This window comes from Corapipo altera, unplaced genomic scaffold (assembly GCF_003945725.1).
Source record: "Corapipo altera isolate COAL_440 unplaced genomic scaffold, ASM394572v1 49, whole genome shotgun sequence".
In the NCBI taxonomy this organism is placed as follows: domain Eukaryota; kingdom Metazoa; phylum Chordata; class Aves; order Passeriformes; family Pipridae; genus Corapipo; species Corapipo altera.
The window spans coordinates 6,566,738-6,582,813 of NW_020884879.1; the positions used below are offsets into that span (position 1 = coordinate 6,566,738).

The 16,076-nt window shown below is 41.3% G+C and overlaps 1 protein-coding gene across 1 annotated transcript in view; it reads left to right on the top strand.

Moving 5' to 3' along the window:
- MAPRE2 (microtubule associated protein RP/EB family member 2) overlaps positions 1 to 16,076 on the top strand; it is a 101,498-nt gene that overhangs the window by 13,729 nt on the left and 71,693 nt on the right. Inside the window, exon 2 of the mRNA XM_027638947.1 lies at positions 12,866 to 12,927. The gene's annotated coding sequence lies outside the window, so the exon portion shown is untranslated. The remainder of the gene's footprint in view (positions 1 to 12,865; positions 12,928 to 16,076) is intronic.

Here is a 16,076-nt window from a genome sequence, read left to right on the forward strand (position 1 = left end):
AAGGAAGAAGCCTGAAAATCAGCTCCTTTGTGCAAGCTGTAAGGGGAGTTGCAAAGGATGTGGTAAGCAGTGAAAACACTTCTTAGATAACTGAGATGTAAATAGGAAACTGAGAAAGAAATAGAACTGCCAGTTAGATGTCATTTGGCCTGAAACAATATTTTTGAGCTGTGTTTCTAAGATGCTTGACGGCCACATCAGGATATGATTAGAATCCCACGTATGCCTTCAGGATGAGGTATCATCTCTGCTGCAGCAATAATCTTTCATTGGGATGCAGGGACTACAGGCAACATGTGATCATGGTGGAAAACCAGACAGAGAAATCCTGTGATGGGCTTGTCAAATGACAGGGAACTTATTATGTAGCTATGGAAGAGACGAACAAGAAACCTTTGTCTGACCAATGGCAGTGATATCTCTTGTCTCCCTTTGAAAGGGACGCATAGCTACTGGTACAGTTCTGTCCATTAACACAGTGTGGCACAGAGGGGTTGAAGCTGCTTTGTTACTGTGTGCTACTGCAAGAAATTCCAAGTGCTGCCTTCTGATCTTTGACCATGAAGATCTTATTCCAGGTTTCAGTAATACTTAAGAAATCCTAAATAAAATGTTTATGTTATGCAGTAGCCGAACTGTATCTATTTAAATCCCCTAAGATTGGTGGTACAGGGTATAGGGCCTCTGAATTATTTCTTGTATGTGTCCTCCTGTACAGTGTGGTGTTTATATATAGTTTTTTTCATGAGGACCTGTTTACATTTGATAACTTGCTTATAACACTTGAAATTGCAGGTAAAGGTTTGCTCAGAATGATGTCTAAGGCAAAACCTAAAGGCAGTTCTGCTTTTGTCATAGCACTAAGTATATGAGCTGGTCCTGGAAGGTGCTGGAGAGCCTACTCAAAAGTAACTGATCAGAGCTGGGTATCAGCCTGTGTGCTTGTGGAGTGCTGCAGTGGGGCCTGAGCTTTATGGGGAAACCACCCGCTCTTTTACGTTGTATAAGCATAAGTGAGGTGTTAGAGGCTTCCAGCCCACAAAACTGATTTTATTAGAACATAAAAATACTTGTTAGAAGAACCAACCTGAGAGAAATCTGGTAGTTGAAATTAAAGCTCTTTAATAATATATATACCTTCCATGCCCAATGTATTCTGTACAGTAGGGTCCTTCCCTCCTATTTTTCTAGTTCTCTAATTTTTTTTGCTTCTGAAATTGAAGAAAGTCTGCACTGTTCCCAGGATAGTTTATTTTCACTTCTTGCTGGGTTTGCCTTTTGGTGCAAGTCCCTGGCACCAGCCCAGTACTTTGCTCAGGCATCTCCCATTGACCACAGAGGGGATTCACTCCCAACTTACCCCATGGAGTGCAGTCAAATAAATAGCTCTCTGTGTGTGTGTAAACATAAAAACTCTTTGAGTTGGATTCTCTTGCCATGCTACTGGATGCCTTTCTGTTGATATCAAGCAGAGACAGGCCCACCTCTTCTGAGATGTGAACTGACAAAATGTGTGGCTTTATTCCAGACTAAAAAAATGACTGTAAAAGAAGCAGTAACTTGTGTTCCTGGATTTATTGAGTTCTTAGTGTCAGAGAACTGTTATATTGGCTTGTACACCCTGTTTTCCTGCATGGAATAGTATGGGAAAGAACACAGCACTTCAAACAAGAAAGGCTGTAAGTATCTCTACTGACTAAGGAAAGTATTCCTGGGATTAAAAATAGTGCACTTCCCAAAATAGCATCGTGTCACCTGGTTAAAGTTGGGACAGTTTCTGTTGTATTTTTCTTTACACATCTTGTATGTCAAAATATATTCTCTTGATAATTTTCCTATTTTGGAAGTTAAACTTCAACATCAATTTGTCATCAAAAACGAGTAGGAGAGCTGAGCCCTGATGTCTTGTGTAGGATACAGCAGTTTCTCAAACCCAACATATCTCACTGAGGGAAAAAAGAATAACACTGAAGTAAAATGATGTCCCTGTGCGCTCGACAGGCAAAAGGCATTTAGTTTGATAAGGTGCCAAACAGTGTAATTTGAGAATGTTGCAAAGATTTCCAGCTGTCTTGTGTATGCTAACTAAATATCTGAGTGATTTGGAATTTATCCCTGGGATTATTTCACCAGAAGTGACCTTGCCTGATCCCGTGAATTCAAGCTCAAGTGCAGCTTGTTGCACTCTCCTGATAATATTTTTAACCAAGTCTACATTTCTCTGAGCATCCTGCCCCATGCTGAAGGGAAGGACTGTTGTCACAGCCAGGCTCTCCTCTCAGCTGCCTCCCCGCTTGCTGCGGGAGATGCTTCCCTGCTCTGTTGACTCATGTAGAAGGTGTGGCATGTTTTGACCAGGAATGGAAGGGCGTAAGAGAGTTGCAGCAGAGTGCAGCAGACTCTGAGATAGGCCCTACAGGGAAATCAATCTTATGGGAAAGCGTAGGTTGAATCTTGGATTTTTGCTATGTGAGTTAACAAGCAAGCTAACTACCAAAAAGGGAGAAAAATTGGACTTATACCACAAGCATACATAAACTGCTCACTGGCCTGGGAGAGGCAGACCTGCTTTTGGCTGATGCTGGATGCTTCAGCTGTGTATGCTATGTGCCTGCTCATTTGTTCCACAAGTTACTGCCTTGATTCACCTTGGGCATGTTCAGTTCAGTAACATCATGTTATGGGGACTTCCAATAGCTGACTAATCTTGCTGAAAAGAGAAGGGATTTGTTAAATGAGTGCATGCTTGAGAAATAAGGATTATGTTTTCAGAAGTTTTATTTAGAGCCCCAAAATGCATGTTCACCTTTTGTACATGTATTTTATGTCTAGAACTGTTTATTTAAGTAGTCATAGTCGTGCCTGAAAATATCTGATAGTTCCCATCTCAAGAGCCCTCTGGTCATTTCAAGGAAACAGCTACGAGTAGGCTGCTGCTACAGAAGATGCCACAGAACAGAAGTCTGAAGAAGTTTGAAGAGTTGAAGAGAGCCTATCTACAACATTAACAAGAGCTGGGTTCTCTAGGGCCAGTTGCATGTGCCTGAGAAGATACAGTAAGACATTATGCTGCACGAGTTCTGCTCTACTGACAGGTTTATGAAAGAAAGAAATGAAAGAAAAAAACCTCAAACACCCAAACTGGCAGAGTTTTACTTGCCAATCTAAGCTAAAAGGCTTTATCTTCTAAATGTGAAAAACTAGCTCTTATGTAAGTCTGTAAGGCAGATAGTGTGCATGTAAACAGCAAATCAATCCAAAGTAGCTGTTTCTTCAGTTAACTGGTGGCTTTTCTTGACTGGTTTGGACAGCAAACAGAAAACATAAGTGTCCAGGAAAGGCAGTGACAGAAGTATCTACACTTAAATTGTGTATACTACTGAAATTAGTTTGGTGCTCCTCCAAATCAGAACTTGCAGGCAGTGTGCTAAAGGAAAAACCTTCCAGAGCAGAATGTTGTGGAAGTTTAAATTCAGTCTGATACTGTAGAATCACCTGTAAACTTCCCAATTAGGTTTTTTTTTTAAATCAGTAAGCGATACACAGGCATTCAAGTTAGTGGCTCTTGTGTTCTGCGGCTTTTGTCTGCAGAACAACATAAAGAATAATTCATGTGAGCTTTGCACTGCAGCTTCTTGGAGGAAATACTGCAGCTCAAAAATGCAGCCCAAAACCTTCTGATTTGGTAGGATTCAAATGCAGACTATCTCTTCAAAACAAAGCAACACTAATTTGAGGGGTTGAAGTTTGGCAGCCCACCTTTTGAGCCCCCTCCCATATGACTTGCTTTATTGTGTAGTATCATGGAGTACCTAAATGAGATAACAAGCTGTCACTCTTATCTCACAGACTGGAATATTTTTCCTTCAACTTGAAGTTCATAAGCTGGGATCAGGTGGCAATGTTATTGTAACTGAAGGAGTAAAAGGTATTTATGCAGCTTTCAAATACAGTTCTGCTCTGAAGAACCCCTTGGTGACTTCTTTTTAGTTTGCCTTTATAGCAGAGAGCCATTTCTAGTTTTCGGCTCCATATATACTCAAGATCCAAAAAAAAAGCTCAGTTGGCTCTTTGCTCCCTTTGTCAAACATACAGGTTTTGCAGTTTTAGCTCTAATTACTTGTGTGGGGTCATTACCACAGTGCAATTGTACTCAGGCTTCAGTGCATTTTAACTTTCCCATTTTGCAGGCAGGAGTCAAGCTTGCCCACAGTTTCTGACAGGCCTTTTACAACTGGACGTCTCTGATCCTTACTGAGAATATACGTCAGTGAAGTTCTGCTTTTGTTAGTGGTCAAGAGGTACTGCCACCCGGGTAGGGTGAGCAAATAAGCATTCATTATTTTGAAACATGAATAAATACCAAGTAGTATTTCTCTGCCTGTTTCCCCAAGAGATCCAATCCTATCAATATACCCAGATCCTGTTACCTGTGCCAAACACATGAATCGCTGGCTGCTTTCAGCCAAAATATGTGTGGAAGAGTGTGAAGTATTGGTGGGCTGTTCCTCCAACTTGCAGATGAGGAGGTTGAAGGACTGACTCAGAACATGAGATACTAAAGGGGATCTAGCACTCAATGTCTTGGAGAAGGCTTAAAACATGCTCCTCCAGAGTTCATTGGTCACTGGGCTGTGATTATGTCACTGGGACCACCTTGATCACCTTTCTCCACTGATTAAGCAGTGAAGAAGATTAACAGCAGAGATTGGACCCCAGCAATGCTTGTCACATTGTGGATCTGCAGAAAAGTGACTCTTACGTTCCACCTTGGAAATAGGTGGAAAAACTCGATAGTTGGGATTGATTAGATGAAAATGAGAGAGGAAACCACTCAAACTTCTTTGGCTTTTGGTTTATGACTCAGCACACGGTGATCTGTGCAGGACAAATGAGGTGATGCTACACCCTTCAGTGTTCCTTCAGCTATCATGTGAGCACCCTATCTAATCAGGTCATTTCCACAAACTATAGCCTTACAGCCCTCATAGGTTTGTACATACATAATTGACTGCAAGTAATCCATTCGCCTCTTACACGACAGATGTCTAAGAACTCATCTGCTTCACCAGTGCTTTCAAGAGCAAAACTTTTGGATCTAGATTTATATATTAGATATCAATTATTATAAATATGTTGTATATTTAGGTTCCTATGGATTGAAATAAAAATCAAGTTACAAGACTTGAGCTGTTTTTACTACTGCCACAGATCTTTACATCTTTCAGTTAGTCCTTTTTTCCCGTTCAGGAATTTAAGGCAGAGAAAGATGTGCCAGAACTGTTAAAAGGGCTGAGATGGCAGTCTATACCCTAAGTAGGGCTCTCTTCCTGGGTACGGCAAGCAGGCAACAAGCAGCCTGCAGTGATGACACTTCTACATGGAATCACTGGATGATACTAGTTGAAAGAGATACTCTTGTCCCCTCCTGTTCAAAGCCATCCCAAACAGATCAAGTTGCTCAGGAACTTGTTCAGTTCTGACTGTCTCAAACATTCAAATTTTCCAGCCTCATTGGACCCAATGTTCAACCACTCTCATAATGAAAACACTTTTTCTAACATGTAATCAGGATTTCCCCTGTTGAAACTTGCCTGTTGTCTCTTGCTATGTCTATGTGTGCCTTTGAGAAGATCCTGGCTCCGTCTTCTCTACACCCTCCCCTTAAGTGCTGTGGGCTGCACTCATACATCCCCACACACCCTAAGCCTTCTCTTTTTCACGCCGGACAAACCCAACTCAGCCTCTCCTGCATCATATGCTCCATCTCCTTAACTATCTTTGTATAGTAGACTGGGCTCCAGGATGTCTGTCACTGGTTTGTGGCTCCCCAGTACACAGGTACTTCACTTTCACAAGCCCTGAGTACAGGAGAGTAATTAGTGCCCTGGATCTGCAAACCCAGGCCATCCTCCTTTTCTGCAAGGGCATACTGCTGAGCCTATTTCAACTTGTAGTCCACCAAAACTCCCAGGTTTGTTTTTTTTTTTTCTCTGAAGTTTGTCTCCAGCTAGCTGGCAACTGGTAAGGTCATTCCCTCCCAGGGGCAAGAATTTGCATGCTTGCTTTCCAGAGCTGTCCTTGCCTCTTTCCTGGTCTGAAATAGGCATAGGCAGTGAAGTTGCACTGTTTTAGAGATTATTTTTCACTTTTTAAAGAAAACTACTCAATTCTGTAACTTAGAAGACCACCAGTCTGTGAGCTTAGACAATTTGCAGGCATAGTGCTCATAGTAGAGCACTAGGTTAAAAGAGAGGGTTGGTAGGAGCATTTATCCCCCTCTACGTAGCCACCTAAATGATTCTTGCTGAATGTTCTCTGATGTGCTTAATTTTCTGCAGTCACTGTAACAAGAGATCTGAAAAACTAATCCTACAATAGAGGGAGATTCAGCCCATCTAATCTCAGGCACTCTAGCTGAGCTACCTGCATTTTTCTCAGGGATATCTGTAAGAGTTAGTGAAGAGTGCCATTTAAATGTAAGTTACTTTTTGAGTTAAAACATATGTCTTTTAAACCAACTTGCTCTTCTAAATGTTTTCCTGGTCCTGAAGCTTATATATTTTATATCCCTGAAGCAATTCTGAGAGTTCCACAGACGCTGCAACTGCCTGTGTAACACTCTTATGGAAGTCATCTTTGGGCACTTCCTACTGTGCTTGTTCAGCAGGCTTGTTTTCAAAGAATGTCAACTTGGATACTTCAACATATTATTATGCCATCAGGACTCCCCATGTTGAACTTAAGGCTTTGCTGTTTTAAAAGAACTTCAGAAAATATCTCAGGTCAGAATACAGAGACAGGTTTTGGTTTTTTGTTTTTCGAATCTATACTTTAATGCTTTTGCTTTGTACCTTCTTTTTAATTCTAAGTTACTGATTAGTCTGTAAAGATTCAGCTACAAAATCAAGCCTAAAACTGGGTACAGGAAATGATAAATGTACTGAAAACTGGTGGTGGGTTGACCTGGACCAAAGCAGTTGCTGCTAGCTGTCCTCCATGAGCCTCTTACTCCTTTCATATTGAACAGGGGAAAGCTGGTGTATTTCTGCCTTAGCTCTGTGTACCCACTAGTTTCTAGAACATATCGGAGGAGTTTGTGTCTGCTTTTAAGGCTTTCTGCTCCATCCCACTCAGTGGAGTTGTTCCCTATACATGTTTCTGGCCAGCAACATCAGCCTGTGAGATCCTGTCCTCCCAGTTGTGCCAGCCCAACTGTTGATGGGGCCATGCTGTGTACTGTGGAACAGGGAACTGCCCCAGGTATATTTTTCTAAATCTAAAAAAAAAAGGTAACTTTGAAATTAGATCCCTTTCCACATCTGCTTTAGAGTGGATTGGATTCAGAGTTCTAGCAAAACTGAGGGGCAGCCCAGAGACATAAATAAGGAGTGAACAGTTAAGGCTGGAATACCTTAGGGCAATATTATTGCCAAATTCTTCATAGTGGGAAACCTTAGTCTGTGGTGGCTTTTTTGCCTCACTATAAAACATATGCATCATCACAGTATAACTTTGTTTATAAGGAAGTATTAAAAAGAAATGTGTTAACTGATTCTAGTGCATGAAACTAAGCAGAAACCTGATCACCTCTAGTTATTTTTAAATCAAGTGCTTTCTATAAGATATAATGCCAACCAGAAAAAAAATATATAATACATGAGTACATACAGAAGTGCATCAATAGCAAACTTCAGTCCAATATGCAAACCACAGCTGAACAAACTTGTGTTGGATTTAGAAGTCAACAGACATAGGAACTGATACCACAAGTAGGACAGACTTTTAGTTGTGTGATAGAAATTGAAGTGCAGACATCAATGGCTCTGAACTAAACTTTAAAGAAAGTTGAAGGAAGATTGTTTTCTCAAAAAGGAGTGAAGAGGGAAACCTTTTCTGGTTGAAATGCAGATAAGTGTGATGTGGCAGTCTGCTGCTAAATACAAAGAATGATAAATACACAGTCTCATCTGTTCACGCTATTAGGTCTGCCACCTACTGCCTGATATACTGGTTTGACATTGCTTGTCATGCCAAAAAAAAAAGGTTTGCCAAATCTATCACACTAGCTACGTAAATCACACAAACTGAGCTCTGTTACACCCTTTTCAAGTTGGAAGATAATTACTGCATCTCAGAGTTACTGGGCAGGAAGGCAGTGAAGGTATTTGTTAATAGGAGGAGGGCAGGTAGGCTGCTGCAAAAATGTAGATGTCACACTGCAGTTGGCTGGAGCTTTGAACCCAGTATTGTCTTGAAGGCACCTGGATCTTGGAAATTCCAGTTAAGAATTTGAGGAGGGACAGGAGAGGACAGCAGAAATGACACAAGCTGGTTTACTGTTCTATAGGGAGAAAAGTCTGGGGGCTTCCACCCTGAGCAGGGTAGAAGTCTTACTCTGAAAGGATGCATGTTCTTTCCTACAAAGTCGTTAAGTAGGACATGCTTGGATTTACTTTGTATGTAAATGATCAAAAAAAGATTGTTTGCTTTGTAAATGAGAGGGAGGGAACAGAGTTTTAAAAGTAATCTCTGGGACCTTTTTCATGCCAGTAGATGACTTGAAATCAGAGCACTGGAGTGAAGCAGAACTGCTGGGACAAAGCTGTGTTTGAAATGGGAAGAGCAAAAGAGGTGGGAAGCTCTGTTTTGCGCTCGGTAGCAGCATCTTGCGACCTCTGGGACTGCCTGCCTTGTGAAGCAGTCTTGTAGTTTTGGAACTGGAGATAGTACTAAGCTCTGGTACTTGACTTCTTTGCTTTGTGTCTTTGCCGTTGTGTCTTCCCTGTAGTGCTACAGAGGACTACTAGTCCTCTACTAGGACTACTAGGAAGAGTGAGACAGCATAGGGTTGAGCTGTTAGTTACCAGCTAGTTGAGAAATCTGCCAAACTGTGAAGTGTATGGGGGTTTTTGTTTTGGTTTTTGTGATTCATGCAGAGCTCATAAAAACAGTCATTCTTTCCTTTGACATGAGAAGCTTTAAAATTAATGTTTCAATTCCTCTTTTCCACAGGAAAGCATATGTAAATAGTGATATACACTGTTTTCTGATTTACACTCTGAGTTTGTCCATTTCTGTAATTTGTCAAGCTATTCTCCACTCAGTAAATGCCTGGAAAGCAGCCACACGGGGTTGCTTGAATTCTTTCACTTGCTAAAAATAAGTTGGTTTTGAAGTTTTTTTTTCTATAACTGCTCTGAGGATATTTGAGGCAATCAGTAACTGTCAGCCTATATTACAAGTTGTTTTCATGCAACATCACATTTCCAGTTCTTGGCAGGGGGAAGAAAATAGATCTGTGCAGTATGGAAGAAAGCATCCAGTGCACAGAGACACAGTAGCAGAAAACAGGGCTCTGTGCCCACAGGGGAAACACAGTTTCTGGAGACAAAGTTTTGAAAATACATCATCAAATGTACTGGAAGGCATTTGATTTAAATCACTTTAATTAAATTCTGCCCAACTTTTCCTCCTTGGTCCTTCAAAGGAACAACTATGGGTAATTTTTGTATTATGGCTGTATGATGTGCTTCTAGATGTTGTTGTACCTTGTTTACTGCAGATTGTCCGTGCTGTACTTTCCTTTTTCTCTTAGTCGCTTTCCTTTCTACCTGCTTTCTCATATCCCTCTTGCTCAATTCTTGTTTTGTTTGGGATTTTTTTTGTTTTGTGGGTTTTTTTTAGTTAATATTCACTCAAAATTAAATTGTTTTGCAGCATTTCAAGGGATATTATCATAGAAGCCCCTTCTGCATCTGTTTTTTCAATAGGTTGAGTGGGTAAAGTTTGTGGATGTAGCAATAGCTACTGTGCACAGGGAGGAAAAGTGTATGGTGAGAGAGAGCAGGTGAAAGCCCCCTGAGACCAGGTAAACCCTGGAGAGCAGCTGAGTCCACTGAACCCATAAAGTCTGAACAGCAGGAGTCTGCCAAACCTGCCCAAGGCCTCCACCAGCACAGATGAACATCAACAGCAGAGTATGTAACCCAGCTGTATCTGAGAAAGTGGCAAATGTAGTCTACAGGGCTGTATATGCATCTGCTAAAGTAAGGGAAGGGACCCCCTGAGGGACTCTCAAATGCCCACCTGGAAGCCAGTGGCCCCCTGCGTGAGCTTGGCCTCCCAACTGTCACTGCAGCGGGATGACACAAGGGGATACGGGAGTAGGAGTGTGGAAGGGGGAGAACTGAATGCACTAGACGAATGGCCATTGACTGTAAATAAAATCTACTCAATTCTGTTAATAACAGCTTAACTCAAAGCATTTTGTAATAAACATTAGTCTGTTTCCCCCAGTGTAATCTGACCATCAGGGAAATGGATAGAATAATACAAGGAACTTGCAGCTATGTGTAGTTTTACGCATAACTGCAAACATTTGCAGACTGCAAACTTTACACAAATGTTGAACAAATCATAAGTTTCTGGTCCTGAAAACCATGCATCTCTTTATCTGTTTTACATGGGATTTTCTGAATCTACTCTTTAAATTGTTTTTAATCTTTTTTTCTGTATTCTAAGGTCTTTTCCATTTTTACAGATCCTCTCCTATTTTAAAATCAGTGCAGCCTATGTGCGTTGGGGAGTTTTGAGGAACTGAATTGTGCTTGTTGGCTTATATAGAGCAGCGATATGATGCCACTGTCTGAAGCTGAGAGCAGTGCATGGCCTGGCATGTAGTAGGAGAACACGGTGCACCCTTTTTATCGTGTCTTCATTGCACACCTTCATCCCCCTATCCTTTTGAAGAGGACTCCAGCTCTCCATCGTTACCTGCCTCACACCCACTAAGACCTCTACTGCATTCCTTTGTCCACCTAAATTAAATTCCACCTTAATGATCCAGTGTTTCCTGCCACTCCCTTGCCTGGGTGCTGCTCTGGCATCTCAAGCCGGACGTACAGGTTGAGGTGTTGGCATGGCTTAGGGAGCAGGTGGAGACCTGGTAGTGCTGCTGCACACAGCAGGTGCCAATTATCTCATCTGGCCACAGTAATCACACTGCTCCCTGCAGCTCAGGTTGGCAGGCAAAAAGGCTGAGATGTACCTCTTTGGTTTGACCTGTACAGTCAGCATCATAATCAGTTTCCAAGCTTTAGGAACCTGTGCTATGAGGGCTTCTTTTGTTTTATTTATGACTATATTAATGAAGTTCAGCGTGGTGATGTTACTCAAATCCCTTGCAAGGGATACATGCTGAAGAAAATTAAGTAGTTATCTCTGTCTTCAATATACCATAAATATCACACTCTTCAAAAAGTATAGTGTGGAAAACATTCCATAAGTAAATTAAGTGTCATATTTCAAAGGTCTGTGTCTCACGGTGTCTCTCCACTGCAGTTGCCTTGTAGAAATTCTGGTAAACACCTTCTGGTGGGACATGACTTCTTCTAACCATTGTCTTAAGTGTCCCATCCTTACAAGCTATTGCAGTAGTGTTGTTAGATCCCAGATTAAATTCAGAGGGGGTCTACTTGAGCAAAAGCCAACATACCATGATGGATTTGCTGTTCCTTTGCCAACAGGATGCCTGAGGTTTGTCAGCTGTGCTGGAATCACTTTCCACATTAAACAAATGGAGGAAAAAGAGTACATTGAAAAGCACAGCTTAAGAGGCTTGGATAGATTCAAAGAAATGAAACAATAACATGTTTAATAGCTAATTTTCATTCTGGTTTGGCTTTAAGGTAGCTTCAGCCTTCCAGTCTGCTAGCAGCCATCCTAAATTCTCTGCCAGAATGAGTCACAGCTTCTGGAGCTGGGATCCAGTCCTTTATACAAGCCATTTTTAAAGGTCTGTTTACCTTTTCCAGATGATAATTAATTATAGTGAGAATTACTTTATGTATTCCTCCTCCTAAAACAGAGGGTTTGATGAATATAAATTCACCTGTGGGAGCTTCTTACATCTCTCAGTCCTGATGCAGTCTGAATATCCCTAGGATCCTGTTTGGTGTAGTTTTGTGCTGTTATGCAGAGATAGATGCCTTTGGAATACTCCTCCCTGCTGGGCTGTCTCAACTAGTTGACTAGGAATGCAAAACAAGCAATGACCAGAGCCCCGGTCTGACTGTAAACCATTATTTACCTGCTAGGAATGATAGTTCCTGCTGACTGACGAGTTGAATTGAGAAATTTAGCCACGTAACCACAGTATGTAATTCAGGGCACAAATTGAAACCCATATATGGTTGCTCCATCTTATGTTTCTGCAGTCTGTAATGCAGAGAGAGAGAGAGAGAGATGTGAGGACAAATTTAGCATTTGTAGACAATTCCATCTAGGAACACAGAAGGGAATGGGCCTTAACGTGGCTGCTACAAGTGGGCAGCACCATGATTTCATTGCTAAGCGAGACACTTCAAAGGATTGCCAGCTGCTTTGTGTTGTATTGGCAAAAACATGGGCTTTCCTGTAAATCAGTTATTGTGTCTTTCAATGGCAGATTTTTTTTCCTCTGAAAAGCTGTTCAGGCAAGTGCAGCAAGGCTCCAGTTGCATGACACAACAGTCATAACTGATTGCCTGTGCTAAGGAGAAGCCTGGTTGGATGAAGAAAGAGCAATGTGCCTGGCAATTATGAATAAACTCTGAATGTAGCACTGCATAAGGGAGCTCATAGATCTGCTACTATATCAGGGGAACATCTGATTGTTGTGCAGATGTTAGACACTGAGCCATTGTGAACACAGCTGAATTACGGCATTGTAATGAAGGATTTCTCCTCTTGTTTAATTTTTAGCATACGACTGTTGCATCACTGCTCAACTAATACAGACAAAGACCATCCAGTGAGTCTTTTTTTGTTGTGGTTTTTTTCCTATGTGATTGTTGAACTAAAGGTTTTTGTGTTTTCTTTCCAGTACCAAATTGCTGCAAGGAATAATTCAAGCCGGCAACCAGGGAAAGTGTTTGGATGCTCAAAGTAAGTACATTTGTATGTCTTTTTTACAGTGCTAACAAATGAGAATGTACCCAAAAACATGTGTTTGATGTCTGTAAGGCAGTAGCTAAATAAGTTTGGTATCAATAACAAATTATATTCCTTTGCATTTTCTTTTGACTGAGCAATTGATAGATTCAAGTCATCAAAAATTCTCATTCATGAAATGGAACTGCTGAAAGCTAAACTAGATGCCACAGACTTCTTGTAAATAATTGGGGTTTTTTTAATTGGAGTAAGAAGGAAATGGTGGCAAAAAGGAGTAATAAAAAAACAAACCTAAAGGTGGACAATGAATTTAACTCCTCTCTGTCCTTCTGTTTGGGAGCTTTGAGAAATTGTGTCCTTGCTTTTCTTCTGTTAAATGTTAGCTCTTCTGCACATTATTAGTGCTGCCTTCATAATGTTAAGTGGAAAAAGAGCAAATTACACAGTGTCACATACAGGGTCAATAATTAATGTCAGACAGAATTTTTAAGGTTCTGTTCATTTTTTAATCCCCAACTATGGGAGTTTAAATAGCATTCCACCCAAGCTGGATGTTGACTTCAACAGTGTAGCCTCCAGCTTGGCATCTGGCTCAGGCAGTCACCTGGGGAGAGTGGAAGGACCAGTGATATCAGGAGACAGGAGGCCCACAAGGTGGCAATGTTTAGAAAGCCTTCAGAAAGGATGCGCCTGGAACAGATCTGTGTTTCCTGCGGTTCCCATCACTTGCTTCCCTTGTATCATTGCTGCTGCATCCGAGCTGTCAAACAAGAAACCTTCACTGCTCCCAAAATGGAGCATAGGATACCTGGTACTAAACCTCCTGTTTGAACAGATTCACCATTGACAGTACTCACCGTACTGTGCTGGATACCATACCTGCCTTTTCCCTTGGCAGGAATGTGCTGCAGAATTAGTGTGGGGTTTCTTTATTCGTAGCTGGTGATAAACACATCCATAGCACTGAAATGATGCTAGGGCTGTGTAATGAAGAACTTTTGTTTTTAAAACATGCCACTGCGTTTGTGTTAATACTCAAAAAGCTGTTCCAGTGTATAAATAAATGCTAATTTTGGATATAGGAGACATCTCAGTTTGCAGTGGTACGTTGTTTGAACTTTACAGGTAAAAGTAAAAAGGTTTGTCTGAGCTATTTTAAAAACTTGCTTCACTGTGAAACTAGTAATTTGCTCCAAGTTATTTAATGCCCTGAAAAAACCCCAACCCTTAAATATGTTTGCAGAAGGATTTCGCTAGATACGTGACAGACATGAAAAATAATTCAGGGTAAGTTCTACGGGAAATACAAGAATTGCCTGTGTTCACTGGCACAGATGGAGATAAGTAGAAGAGAAGCAGAGTTAAATGAGGAGCCGCACAGTCCAGGTCCATCAAGTTGCAAGAGAAGAGTGACTTTGACAGCAATTAGCAAACATGCAGGGCTCAAGTGTACTTGGAGATTCTCAGGAAAAGAATAGCGTATAATTTAGTTGAAACAGGCTTGTATGCCTCAAGGGTGAAGCAGTAGATTTGGACTACAGGAGGCATCTGAGAGCAAGAACTAGGGAAATGTAATATCCTCCCCCATGGATGCAACCATTCCCAGGAAGGTGTTGCAGATGGAAGTCCAGCGGGGCAATGCCTTGTGCTGAGCCATGGAGGCTTTCATCTGTCGCTTTCCGCTCTGGCACGGAGCAGATGCTGCTGCTTAAAGTCAGGCTTCGTCACTGTGGTTATACTGGCATTGTCACAAGCACTTGGAAACAACAGGAAATCTAAAGAAAACTGTGTGCATGGAGATAGTGCGCAGCCACCAAGTGGACATTTATAAAAGCAGACTGCATCCTACCTGTCTAATAGAAACTTATCTGACATGTGCAGACTTCCTGCAATGTGTAACCCTCTCTGTGAAGCAACAGACAGTTTTCCAGTGTATTCCCCATGGATTGCTGCTCACTTTGTAGCCTTTCTTTTCCAAATCCCTTAGTCCTTATGGCCTGTTATATGTCAAAATTAGGATCTAGCTATCAGCCTTCTAATACCAGAGATTCATTATATTACTAGAGAATTAGCTGAGCTATTACAACTGCAAAAGCGAAATGCATGTGATATGCTATTATATGCTAGCCTTCACTCAGGAAACCCTCTGGTTAGGTTTTAGTGCCTTTGAACCTGACAAATGGGTGTATTTTTTCATGGAGTTAAGTTATAAGGATAACATGAGGGATGGATGTTGGAACATCCAAGGAATTTTGCACTTCTTGTATTAGGCGCTCTTGTGTGCAACACACAGATAAGGGGACTTGGCACTTGCAATTCCTTGCTTGACGTATTATCACCAAAACAATTACAATATAGCCTAACATTAGAAAGCAAGTCTGGTTTCTGCTGGAACGTTAGCTCAGGAATTAGCTGTAATATTTGAGTAATTTTGAGATAGGGGAAGAGAAAGAAAATACATTAAAAGTCTGTATATAAAGTGTATGTACATGTATATAAAGTATGTTTGTAGGATGAACTACTGATTCATGAAGTGTCCAGGGGAGGTCTGAACAAAAAGGCCTGTACAAGGTTTTTTTCTTCCCTGCAGACACAAATATTCTCTGGTCCTTTGTGATAAAAGTGCATGTAGTTACCTAAACCAGGCAGGCTCAAGAAGCACTTCCTCTCACTTGTTTATCCCTACCTCCCAGCATTGGTGCAGAATGAAACACTATTTCTAGATAAGGGCACTTTGTTTGCAGCTCAGTTCCCCATAGCTTGTTTCCCCAAACTGGTCCCCACAATGTCCGCCAAAGAAGCCCTGAATTCCCTGAGGGATGCCTTGTAACTTCAGCCAAAGGGCGGAAGAAGTATGAAATAGGTGAACTTCTGGGCTGAGCAGAGTGTTTCTAAAGCATGTTCATTCTGTGTAAACACCACAAGGTCTCCAAAAATGTAGTGGAGGACATCTGTTTAGGAGTCAGTCCTGCATAGAACGCAGATGCTTCATAGCTGGTTTTGATCCAACATGAGAACTGGAGACCTAAAGCCTGAACCTGAGACAGCAAAGTTAACCAAATGGAATGTTTGTTTCTGGCTGTGTACTCACCAGCCCCATTCCCTTCTTAACTTAGAAATTGGGTAGCTTTAATAGCCTTTTA